General features: G+C 39.2%; 1 long non-coding RNA gene across 2 annotated transcripts in view; it reads right to left on the minus strand.

The window, feature by feature from the left end:
• The window catches only part of LOC142033787 (uncharacterized), a 304258-nt gene that overhangs the window by 269397 nt on the left and 22861 nt on the right, over nucleotides 1-12000 (minus strand). For both annotated transcript variants that reach the window (XR_012651333.1, XR_012651334.1), the window contains exon 2: nucleotides 10165-10293. This is a non-coding gene — a long non-coding RNA (uncharacterized LOC142033787). The remainder of the gene's footprint in view (nucleotides 1-10164; nucleotides 10294-12000) is intronic.

Raw genomic sequence — 12000 nt, forward strand, 5'->3', positions numbered from 1 at the left:
CAGTGAAGTCCTTTTCCATCACATTAATTTGGCGTAGTTGGCAGGATACGATGGAGGAACTATTGCAGAAACATGGTTGTAAACCTTCTCCTGCAGACAAGGAGAAGGTGAAGAAGTTGTGGAGAAGTAAAGAGAAAGTAGTGGCATGGGTAGAGCAGTGTAGGAAGGAGCAAAAGAAAAAGAAAAATGGGAAAGGTAAAGGTATCCTGTGCACTATTTTTGGAGCATGTTTAATTTGTGCACAGGAGGAGGCACTGAAATCTGAGACAGCAAAAATAACGGGTGCGGCCAATCTCATTGAAGCTACAAAATTCAGGGCATTAGAAACTGAAGTTGAAGTGACCAAAACTGCTTTAGATGCAGAACGAAAGATAAGTGCGGCCTTGAGTGTTCATAATGGACAATTGGAGGTTGAACATATGTTTTTGAAAGATGAATTAAATTCTGAAAGGGAGAAGAACAGAAAATTACTAGAAAAATTAAAATTGTTATCAAGTGCTCCAACTCCCTCTCCCGCCCAAGTCAGGAATCTAGTTATGTGTGCAGATCCTGACACTTGGGACAGGGATATCTGGGGTGACCCAGATGATGAATCTGATGGGGCAAATGATATTGAAATTCAACCCCTCATTAAAACAGAGGCACAGCTGAGGGCCAGGAATGATCGAAACTTAACTACAACCTGAACCACCCTGTGGTCAGGACCTGAGCTTGTACGAATGCAAGAGAAATTTTCCTGCAAGCTGAGGGAGAGTGAAACTGAATATTTACAGCGTGTGTCACTGAATGGAGGGGATCGAGTCTTGTTGAGTGAGGAGGAAGCTAGGGGATATTGGGGTCCTGGTGCGTTCCTTGATCAGGGTCCTGTGGGGAACCAACCCTTGACGCTCGGAGTTGCCTATTGGGCAGAGGGACTAGATTCTAGAGAACGAGGTGAACCTCTGACTATTAAAACAGCTGGATTATCTAGGCTGGCTGAATCAGTGCAAAAGGCTGTGTGTATACAAGCTATGTACAAGCACGGGGAGCAGGGTATTCCCCTTGCTGCTCTGGTTGATCCAGTCCACCTTAAACCATTAATTAGAGGTCTCCCTGATGTCTTGAAAATTTACGTGCAAAACCTAAAAGAAAAAATTATACAGGCAATTGATCATAATACTTGCAACCCCAACCAGCGACAACAGCCTGTTTTAACATGGGGGCAATTATTACAAGAAATAGTGATTTATGGTGGAGAGATGGGCTGGCTAGAGGAAGGTTCAGATTCACAGCGCCGAGTGTGACAGGCACAATTTTTTGAGGAGAATAACTCCCATCCCCCTCAAAAAATCTATTCTTGTTTTGACTCTCAGCGCAATGAACTATGGAAAAAGGCATTAGCATTAGGAAAACCCCGCCCAGTGTTACATGGGCAGTCCACAGAAAATATTTGTACAATGATAAACCTGGTGGAGCAGCCTATTAGCAAGGCTATGGAATGTACTGATATTGCCAAAAAGCAAGAATGATTGTAAAATCTCTCTCTCAGGTAAGGGCTCACCCAGAAATTGAGGAATACGTAACTCTACTAAAACACACAGACAAAATTTATGCCAATACACCGGTCAATGATGACATGCATGTGGTTGAACTGTGACTCAGGTGGATTGTGGATTGTGTGGATTGTCTGGCTCATAGTTCACAAATGAGTTTCACCATGTCTAGTGCACACACCCAGCCTTGGATTGCCTTAAGGCCCTGTCTCTCTGCAGAGACGACTCACGGAGAGCTGTGTAGACAACTTAGCCCTGGGTTATCTGATAAACCCTAAACTAAACAGAGCAGTAGCTGCACCTTTCAAAGAACCAAAACCTGAACTGAGCCTTGAAATCCCTTAACAAATAGTATGCCCTGAGTCTCAATCCAACCACTATTCAGTTGCCTGAGGAAGCAACCTGTTGCTTTCTACAAAATCATGAAACAAGGTCTTCCTCCTTATCTTTGACAGACTCATTCTAAGAGACCACTTAAAAAGCAGGATGAGGACTGCAGCTGAGATTTGTCCTTCTCCGGCATGGGGACACTCCTTATAAATCAGGGTAGAACTGATTCAGGCTTAGGCCAGAGCTTTCTTGAGATGTTGGTCCAAGACTGCACAATAAATCACTCTTCCCTCAACAAATTCAGGATGGTGTTGCATACACAGCTACAGGTATGGTTTGGAAAGCAAACCAACCCTCTAAACTCAAGAGGACAGGTCAAAAACCAGGACTGAATCACCCACCAAAAAGAAACACAAAAAACCTGCGATGCAGTCACTTTTTAGTGCTCTGTGATGACAAGAGCCTATTCTAAAAGAAAGCCTCAGCTGAAACCAGTAGTATCTACTCTGATATACACAATGATGACAACAACATGATCTGCCCAGTGGAAATATTAAGAACGTTAGAGGATCCATTTGTCAAGAAAGCTATTTGTTTTGAATTATTCACTTAGTTCCTCAGTTAATAAATTCCAAGAATCTGGCTATTACATCCAGGCTATGATCTTTCAAACTGTGCTTAATTGTCGTTACAAAAGATGAAATTCTCTCTCTCATTTTGAAGCTGAGACAGAAATCATTACAAGAAAAAGAATAAAAAAAAAAAAAAAAAAAAAAACAACAAAAAATGCAACCAAAAACCCCACAAAACAACAAACACTACCAAAACCATACAGCTCCCAGAACAGACAGAAAATTAACATGGCTTAATAAAATTCATGGTGAGTTTGTTATTGCTGCTGTTATGTAGGAGAGAATAAACATATTGACTAGTGCTCCTTCACACACAATCCCTCAATTGTTGGCATTCAGATAAGCCTGTGGCTATAAATAAATAAACCTTGATTTATCTATGTTATAAATATACTGTCCCTCTCACATATGAGCAATTTGTAGACACAAGAAAAGCGCAATGCACGGAGAGGAGGGCAGGGCACGGACCAGGGCTCCGTTCCTGTCCCCTCGGACTCAGGACACATCACTGGCATTTGAGTTCCATTCATTCATCACTACCTTCAAATGAAGCCACTGGAAACTCCACGCTCAGTGCCATGACCTTTATCTGCCCCTTTCCACCACGTACAAAATTGTACTTTACTCATTTGTCTTAAAAGCACATGCAGGTTTTTACCTGCAATTTTCAAAGCAGCACTCCACATACAGTCTTTTCTGTTGTACACTCCACTTTTCAGATCCTCCTACAGAAACCCAAAATAGTTTGTCAGATCTGTATGGAAACCCTGTTTCTCTGTAAGGCCTCAAAGAGAATTTATATTCATACTATATGCACGCATCTACCCTCTGTGGGATATTGCCAGCTGAGCTAGGGTTTCTTCACCATCTAATCCAAGCACATCAAAGCATCTTAGCAGTTCTGGAATGAATAACTACAAGCTTTCATGACATAATTTATACACATATCTAATGTGGTGAGCCAAAGACATCTGCAGTCCTGCAAAGCAATTCAAGTTTCAGAACTGCCGTCCTGCAAGTTCAGCCCAGCTCATGAGGCTTCACAGCAATTAACCCAACTCACCGTGTCCCTTTTCCTGATGGGATACAAGGTGGTTTTAGTGAGATTGTCACCGAGCAGTGCCACAGAAGTGCCATTGCCTGTGTTGCTTCTAGGCATCTGGTAAAGTCATCCAGCCAGAGAGCTTTCACGTCAGCTTGGTGCACAGCAGCATTTGGGATGTGTTCTACCACTACAGGAGGTTTTTGTTAGGTCTGCACCTGTCAGCATTCAGCAAACACCAGCATCCCCAGCGTTTGGGCACCCCTAAATGCCCCAGTAAGTTCACATCTACAGAACGAGTTACAGTCTTACCTTGGAAATGTTTATTTTTATGTTTTTAAATATTCTGATCTCTGATCAAAGCATTCAAAGTTAGACTTCAGAAAGCAACTGTGTATTAGTTTATTTTTTTGCTCAAAAACTCCACGTTGCTCCTTATATAGGGAATATCTTCCAATTCAACAGACCATAACCTTTTCCTAATTTAAATTCCCCCATAAGCCATCCCTTGTACACAACCTGGCAGAAGTGACCTTTATCTGAATAACTGAAATATAAAAAAGTTAGAAAGAATTTGATGCAACTCAATTTAGAAATTCAGAAAGGCCACATTGTTGTCATATCACTGTATTACAGTAAATATAGGCCTTCCACTTCTCATCCCTCAAGTCATTTCTTGGTCTCACATGAACCAAGATGTTTAATTAGATACCAAGCTCCTGAAGGCAGACACAAATTCTGTCTGTAGCTATGAATTTTCTAGTGTGCTTTTGGACATGGTAAAGATAATTTCCAAGAGAGCTTTGTGTAAATAATCTGAATCTAAATTTCCTTTCTGTTTAAGCATCAGCATAACTCACCAGATCCTTAAAAGGTTTCAGCAGGGTGGGCATACAGCCCACCAGACGCCCAACTGTGATTTTTGTCTTGAAGTGTCACAATGGCAACACCTGACTGCAGATGTTTTTTGTACAATACTTTGATACGATGCCTTTACTCTGTACGTTATTCTGGTGCTTTAGTGGAAAGAGTCTTCCATTGGAAATCTGTATTCAAAGGAAACTGAAAAGCAGGCCCTTGGCACGTGAACAAAGATATTTATTATTTAGTGGCACTATCCAGGGGGGATCTGCAAAATAGCTGGGAGAACAGGACACTTTGGTGGTAACATCATATAAATAATTGTACTTCTCAGATGGAATCATTGCATGCCTGTAAGCAAAGCCATTAACCATCAAAACATTCTTTTTTGGAGAAGGCAATCTTAGTCAAAGTCTCATTTCCTCTACAGACAAAAAAAGAAAAAAAAAAGTTATCCTCAAGGATGATGTCGTCATACAGAAGCTTGTTAAGCCAAACCAAACTGTGTGTCACTGCATTGCTCATGTACCTCATGGAAACAGCAGTTGAAGGGCTCCCCACTTTCCTTCCAACCTCTGGGCTGGGCTACATCTTTACAACAACCACATCTCCCTCCTACTTTTAGCCAGGTCACAAGCCTTACAGGCTGCAGCTATAGCCTGCTTAAAGGAAACATGAGTAAGAGTATCTTGAGCTGCAATTCCCATAAAGCATTTATACCTGAGACACAGTTTTATCTAATCCTGCTTCTACCTCCAAAGAAACAAAAGCAAAAAGCTTCCTTGCTGGAGGCTTTGTGAAAAGTGCTCTTCACTAGCTCTTCCTTCCACATGCCAGGACAGAAATGATTGCCGATAAGCCTACGTCCCACAAAATGAGCATTGCTCTTTTCTGTAAACCATGGCTAATGATTTCTAGGTTCAGTTTTAAAGAAAGTATCAAAGAAAGCTGCCCTATGAGGACTTAGCTGTTGAAAACGCTGGAGTTTTGAAGAAGTCCTCTTTTAAATTAGTGAAAGTGTCAAAGGTCTTCCTCAGCTGCTAGGAGGAAAATGGTATGATGAAACATTTGGTTTGACTCATATCCCTACCTGAACAAGTAAATGTGTCCCAATGCATTTTGTCCTTACTTACATAAGGCATGAGAATGACAAACCAAAGAACTAGCTAGCTGCTTTTCTCTCCAAAGTTCATCCTTAGTGATTCAAATATTTACCAACACTTTATTTAAGCTCTACCATTCAACTAGTTCTGTGCACTATGCAGTGTAATCAGGTTTGGAGAATACTGCAGAGATGCAATACATCATCTTTATACCTGTTGACATGGTAAGCTTTGATCTTTAGGTCTGCCTTAGGCTAGGATCAGAAAGAAGGGAGCAAAGCCAGAGCCTTTAGTTTCACTGGGCTGTTTCGATTCGAGTTATAGGGATACAGTGATCCACTCTATTAGTCATATCTTTCCATCTGTCTGCAGTGCCAGTTGGACAGAAATGCGGGAAAAAAAGGTCTTTTAAATTTTTGTCCAAGGATCATTAAAACCCCTCACTTGAAAAAAATCCTTAGAATAAAAATCAAACATAAGATAAAAACCAACAACAGCTTAAGCTGGATTACCACAGAGGAAGAAAAATGAGAATGTGCTCTTCAGGTAAAGTGCTGACCACCTACTCAAGTTTGTAAGTGCACATTCGCTGTGTATTTAAAACAGACGTTAAGGACTCAAGAGTTCTTCATCAACAGAAATCCCCATTGCCATCTGCCTACAGTCCCTTGCTGTTACAAAATGTATATGCAAGCATTGCTTTGCAGACTCCCTATCAACAATTTGTGCCGAGCGCCTGAGACTCAAGCTATAGCATCTAGTTGAAGTGATATCTACAGTTATGATCCTGGTTCTTTTCAAAGTGAGTTCCAAAGCCCTTTTTTCCTGATGTTATTTACAATGTCCTTGCTGTAAATTAGTTCACATTATCAGATAAAATTTCCCTAATTCAACAAACGGTCTACACCAGCATCTTTCCATTAGAATTTTCACAGCAAGTAGATAGAAGGCAAAGTGGCATGAATTTAGAAAATGAAACTTAATTGAAAACCACCCAACACAGAAACAACTGCACTTTTTGGAAGCCATGTGTTTCAGTTGTAAAACTTCTCGCCTATGCACACAGGTTTACTGGGAAAACAAACAAATAACAACAAACCCCCTCAATACTTTAGGGTAGATTTTCATGGATTTTAGTTGATACATGAGTACTAGTTTCATTATAATTTTTCACTGCAATTTCTGCTTCCAAATCCCTTAGGCCCATTTTCAAACTCTGCTGAATTACTATGGTTGTATATTCTTTTACCAAACAACGTATATATAAAGGCTGCAATACCCAACAACTGATGAAGTGTTTGCAAACTTAATCTCCATTTTCTTAAAATAAGGCATTGCTATGACAACGTACTACTACCACACCACAGCTCCAGCAATGCAGGCTGCAGGAAACACTATTCATCTATCTCTACATTACTTTCCTCTATATTCTGCCATAAGATTTCCAATTTCCTGTCTTACTTATTTTGAATCCTTGCGAATGCAATTCAGCTGGTGCTTTAATTTTCCCAGGTCTAATGTATTATAACCCTTACTTTACTTTCTCACAGAAGAAACGCCTATCGTAGTCTCTAGCATGGGATCTTCAGGAGCTCTTCTGAACAAATATTTCTGTAAACAACCCATTTCAGCTTTTAGCAACACTAACCTCATTCATTAATAACCCCATTCAGGCTTTCCAACAGCCCCAATGACCCTTGGCTTGACTGCAGGTTTCTTGTACACATTTTTTTAATATATATTCCACATATTTAACCTGGTTTCTCATGTATTATTTACTACTTTTCCTTCTTGGGGTTTCTATATTTCACTCAAATTTTCCTGACATATCTTTTTATTAACTTTCTCCTTCGATATCTTATACTTCAAATAAGCCAAGTCTTATTAATACTTCAAATACATTTCCTTTGTTTTTTATCAGTTAATTAAAAAAAAGACAAAACCTTCATCTCAGTGTGTTTTTCCCACCTCTTTCACTAGTCTTTTATACAGTGGATCAGAGTACAGACAGAACATGTTTAGCTGAAAAACTATTCCTTTGAAAACAGAAGCCCAGAACCAAGTTGAAAGGGCTTTGGAGAACAATATTCATTTGAAGGTCCACCAAAGGCAACAGGTTAACATTAAACAGTTTTTTAAAAAATCAAGCAACAATGGAGGACACCAAAGTGAACACGCAGGATGTCCAGAAAGGATCTCAGAGATGGGGAAAGTAACATCCCGAAAACAAGGAATTCGGGTTACCAACTTTACAGAAGACATTTCTGCTGGCTGAGTAGCTGTCACCAACTTCAAGGCAATTATAAAAAAAAATAAATATATATAGACACAAGCATACCCTATCAAACCACAAGACAAAACAAAAATTGTTTATTTTGAACTATTTAAATCATATTTGATGGGTAACATGGACTATCTGCTAGAGGTTCAATCTCTAGCCCCCAGCTTCAGTGCTCAGCCCCCATTCCTGTACTGGTTTCTGTAGGGAACACAATGGTAAATTAACATACTGTTTTATTGCATGATGTGGACATCTGTCTACTGAGCATTAGAATGAAAACCCACCCACACAGATTTCATGTAGGACATCAAACAGCCATTAAGGAGAAAGAGAAGGCTCACTTCTTATTAAAATTGCCTGAACTACAGTGAGTGAAATTTAATGGTTCTACACCATGTTAGCAATCCCCCCGCATCATGTAGTCCCCCTTAGTAGCAGTTTGAGAAATATATCCAGTTCATAATATTTTATTAGCCTATATAAAACATGGGATTCATCTGTTCCAAATATCCACTTACTGTTATTCTTAAGCCCAATATTTTATTAGTATTTTAAGCTTAGATTCTTAATATTTTGCAAAGAAATCATGTGTTTAAATTGTTTTATGTCCTAAGCAATACCAGTACATAACTTTTATGAGCAACATGCATTCCTAATTACACTCTTTCCATCCTTGCTTCACAATATGGTATTATTTATATTCTGGTACTGGTCCACTAGTCAATATACCCCAGGTATCCCAGGCCACAGAGAATAAGGCTGTTATAGCTGCTGATTGAGAGCCTTGCTCTCTAGCTAAGCTGTATGAATTCTTTATTCCCTTGGAGATCCCCTATGACAGTATAAAATAAATTAAAAAAAAAAAATTAAAAAAGAAAAAAAGGCCACCTACAACAACACAGTTTTGATTTCAGCTGCCAAAGCACTGCCAGTGACTCCAGACAGGGTCCAGAAGAACTTGCATCTACGAGAGTCCTCATATCCTGGTCAGACCAATTGCATTTTGAATTCTTCAACATCTGACATGCCACCTTTGTAAGTATAACCAGTTCAGGTTTAACAGAATCTCATACCAGTCCACCATCAGAATTTTATAGGCTGAACTATTTTTAATTTTGCCAATAGCTTGCATATCCCAAAGCGTATGTGTCAGAGAACTTGTGCTGTTGGCAGTTCTTAGGCTTCCCAAAAATCTCTGCTTTGATTTTCTTCTGACTTTACAAAAACAAGCACTTTCCTATTACAAACTGTTTAAGCAAATCCTTGGGAGATATTGTGTTGGACCCTTTGCCAAATTTGGGCTGCACATGGTTTGAGCTGTCTTCTCCCTCCAGTCCTCATCTAACCTCTTCTTTCAGACTTTGCCATACTACATGCCAAAGATGTCTGTAAGTTTCAAAGGAAGAGAAAAGAAGGGAGAGCAGGGAAAACATCCAAGAATAGAGTATGTTATTTGGTCTCAGGGGGTCCAACCTATCTGCACAGACCTGTCTGTCTCCACTAGACTTGTTTGCTCTCCATGTCATGTGACAACAGAGCAGGAAAAGAAAATATCATGCTGTACTAAAATTTTAACCTGTACCTGCTGGGCTGGAAATCCCAATGATATAGCGTAGGTTTGACAACCATCTCTGAACCCACACTGCTTCTTGGGGCTGTTGATAAGTTCCTATCCAGTATGTTAAAGCATCACCAGCCTATTGTAATGTCAGTTTTATTTTAAGCAGAGTTTTACAGAGGTGGTGAAGTGCATTACATGAGACTCCAGTCAACAGATAGGCAGACTGCATGGAGACCCTCAGACAGGCGAGATGAATACACAGTTGTAAAAACTATGAAGACATTAAATAGCAACAATCTAGAATCATTCTGTATGCATTTAATTCATTTCTGATGAGAATAGGCTGGGAAAACAAATACACCATTTACTTACCTATACAAGAGTGCTTAGTAAAGACATGATGAATATGGCTATCTTAGCAGAGACACTTAGAACTCTATTGCATTAATATGCCTGGACACTCATTTACTAAATGCAGTTGTTATAGAATATCTCTTCCCATAACATTTTAACTTCCTTATTCAATCAAAAAAAAAAAAAAAAGAAGAAGAAAAGAAGAAAGGGGTAGTTATAGAAGAGAAAAAAAGGAAATAGGTTCTGTATGGTATTCAATGTACAGAGGAGGGAAGAGGAAAATTCTTGTTTTCTTCCTGGCACAATGTTTTATTGTAGGACAAAAATTCAATACAAACATCAAGATATCTCACTGAAATGGCTCAATGCTGTTCATGAGAACTGCTAAGTCAGAAAGAAGAGATGATAGAGAGAGTAAAAGGAGATTAAAGTAGGCATCCAATTCGAGTTAAACAATAATTTTCTTACCTGGACAGGATCAGAAGGATGACCTCACTGTATGATGACATCTTACTGTACTAGATGATAAAATAGTACACTGCACTTCTTGGAGGGAAGACATTCACATGTTGCTATGCCTTCTTCGGTTATGGTCACCTAAAATATAGAAACCAGCATCTCAACAACTATGACTGGATTTCAATGAAGAAAAGAACTTAAGAACCAGCAGCAAGGAATTCCAGGCTTCTCCTTAAAATTCCATCTTTCTACCCGGCTCTTAACTCCTGTTTGGTTCACAGGAGCAGTTAGGACTCACATACTTGTACAAACATACATTAGTATAAAATTTTAACCGGAATAAACCAGGTTATGATATTTCTGGCACATGAGAGCCCTGACACAGAATTAGTATATTGATAGGAGTCACTCTTATTCCTCAGACTTCAGTGCAAACCATGAAATGCAGAGTGACTTTTTAATACAAAAGTAGTAATAAGTGAAGCATATTTGTTCAGCATTGTCTGTAGCACTGTTTGGGCTTCACATATCCAGAGAGAATTGTTCAACTGATAACAGCCTTTCTTGAAAGACAGTATGAGATCTCGGAAGAGTACTAAGCTAGATTTGTGAGCTTTGAATAAGATATTAGTAGCAGTGACTTCAACAGAATTACACATATCCTAAAATTTTACATGTGTTAATTACTTTATGAACTGAAGACTATACGTAGTATTCTCCAATATGCTGTTTTACAAATCCTCCTTTCAAAATACTAAGCATTTCCAATATACTTAGACTTTGTCCTGCTGTTTCCGCTAGAGAGGCTAACTCTACCGGTCAAAACTGATGCACTCCTTGCTCAAAGAGCACTCCCACCCAAGTCAACAACAGTGCTCTCTGGGACAAAGGCTTCGTAATATATAAGCACAGCATGTGCTATAGTTAAATTTTCTCAGTGGTGTTTTGCCATGTATACTTTTTTGCTTTCATCTGTTATCACATCCCTGATACCCAACTGAATGGACAGCGTATATTCAAGTAGGGTTTGCTGTGGATGAATATGCTCCTGAATATGCAATGTGTGCTCTTTTACTGCTGGGTCTTTTATTAAACTACCTGAATATTAGTGGCCCGAAATTGATATGATTAAGGTTTAATGAACTACTGATTAGCACTAATGAACACAACTGAACACACATTTTATTAAATGATTTGTCTCTTTAGAAATGAAAGTAATGTTGAGCCCATTAATAAAAATTATTTGGGTCATTTCTGAGCAACTGTTGCACTCCTTGGAGAAAAAGGAGAGAAATCAGCCAGTGTGCCACCTGATTAGTGTTTCAGCAGGTCTAACACATCAATAGTCAGGGTTCACAGGCTGTATTTTCTAGTCTTAGTAAGGTCAGAAAAATTAAATAATTTTCTGAGTGCCTTTCGACAAGAGAGATATGTCCTTATGATGTGGCAGGATCTGAAATTATACAGCGTACAAGAAAGGGGAGGACTTTGTCCCCTAGTTCTAAGTAATACAATAGATGTGACTGGGAGAAAGATAGCACACACGCACCCCCCCACAAAGCAAAAAAATCCCCCCCCCCCCCAACAACCAAACACAATTGGAAATATATTCTTTCATATTATTGTATATTTTCTACATCACCTTTAGTTGAAAGCATTTGGGAAGCCACATGTACCAACATCTATCCAGCTACCACAATATACTGCACTAGTTTACATACAGTCTGAAGGCTTAAGGATGGAAATGATATCCAACACACTTTGCAGAAAGACTGAGGAAGTGTTAATGACTGTTCCCATTATGTGAAGGTAAGATGGAGTTAATCGTCTTACAGTAAAAAGTCA

Source organism: Buteo buteo, chromosome 8 (genome assembly GCF_964188355.1).
Source record: "Buteo buteo chromosome 8, bButBut1.hap1.1, whole genome shotgun sequence".
Classification (NCBI taxonomy): domain Eukaryota; kingdom Metazoa; phylum Chordata; class Aves; order Accipitriformes; family Accipitridae; genus Buteo; species Buteo buteo.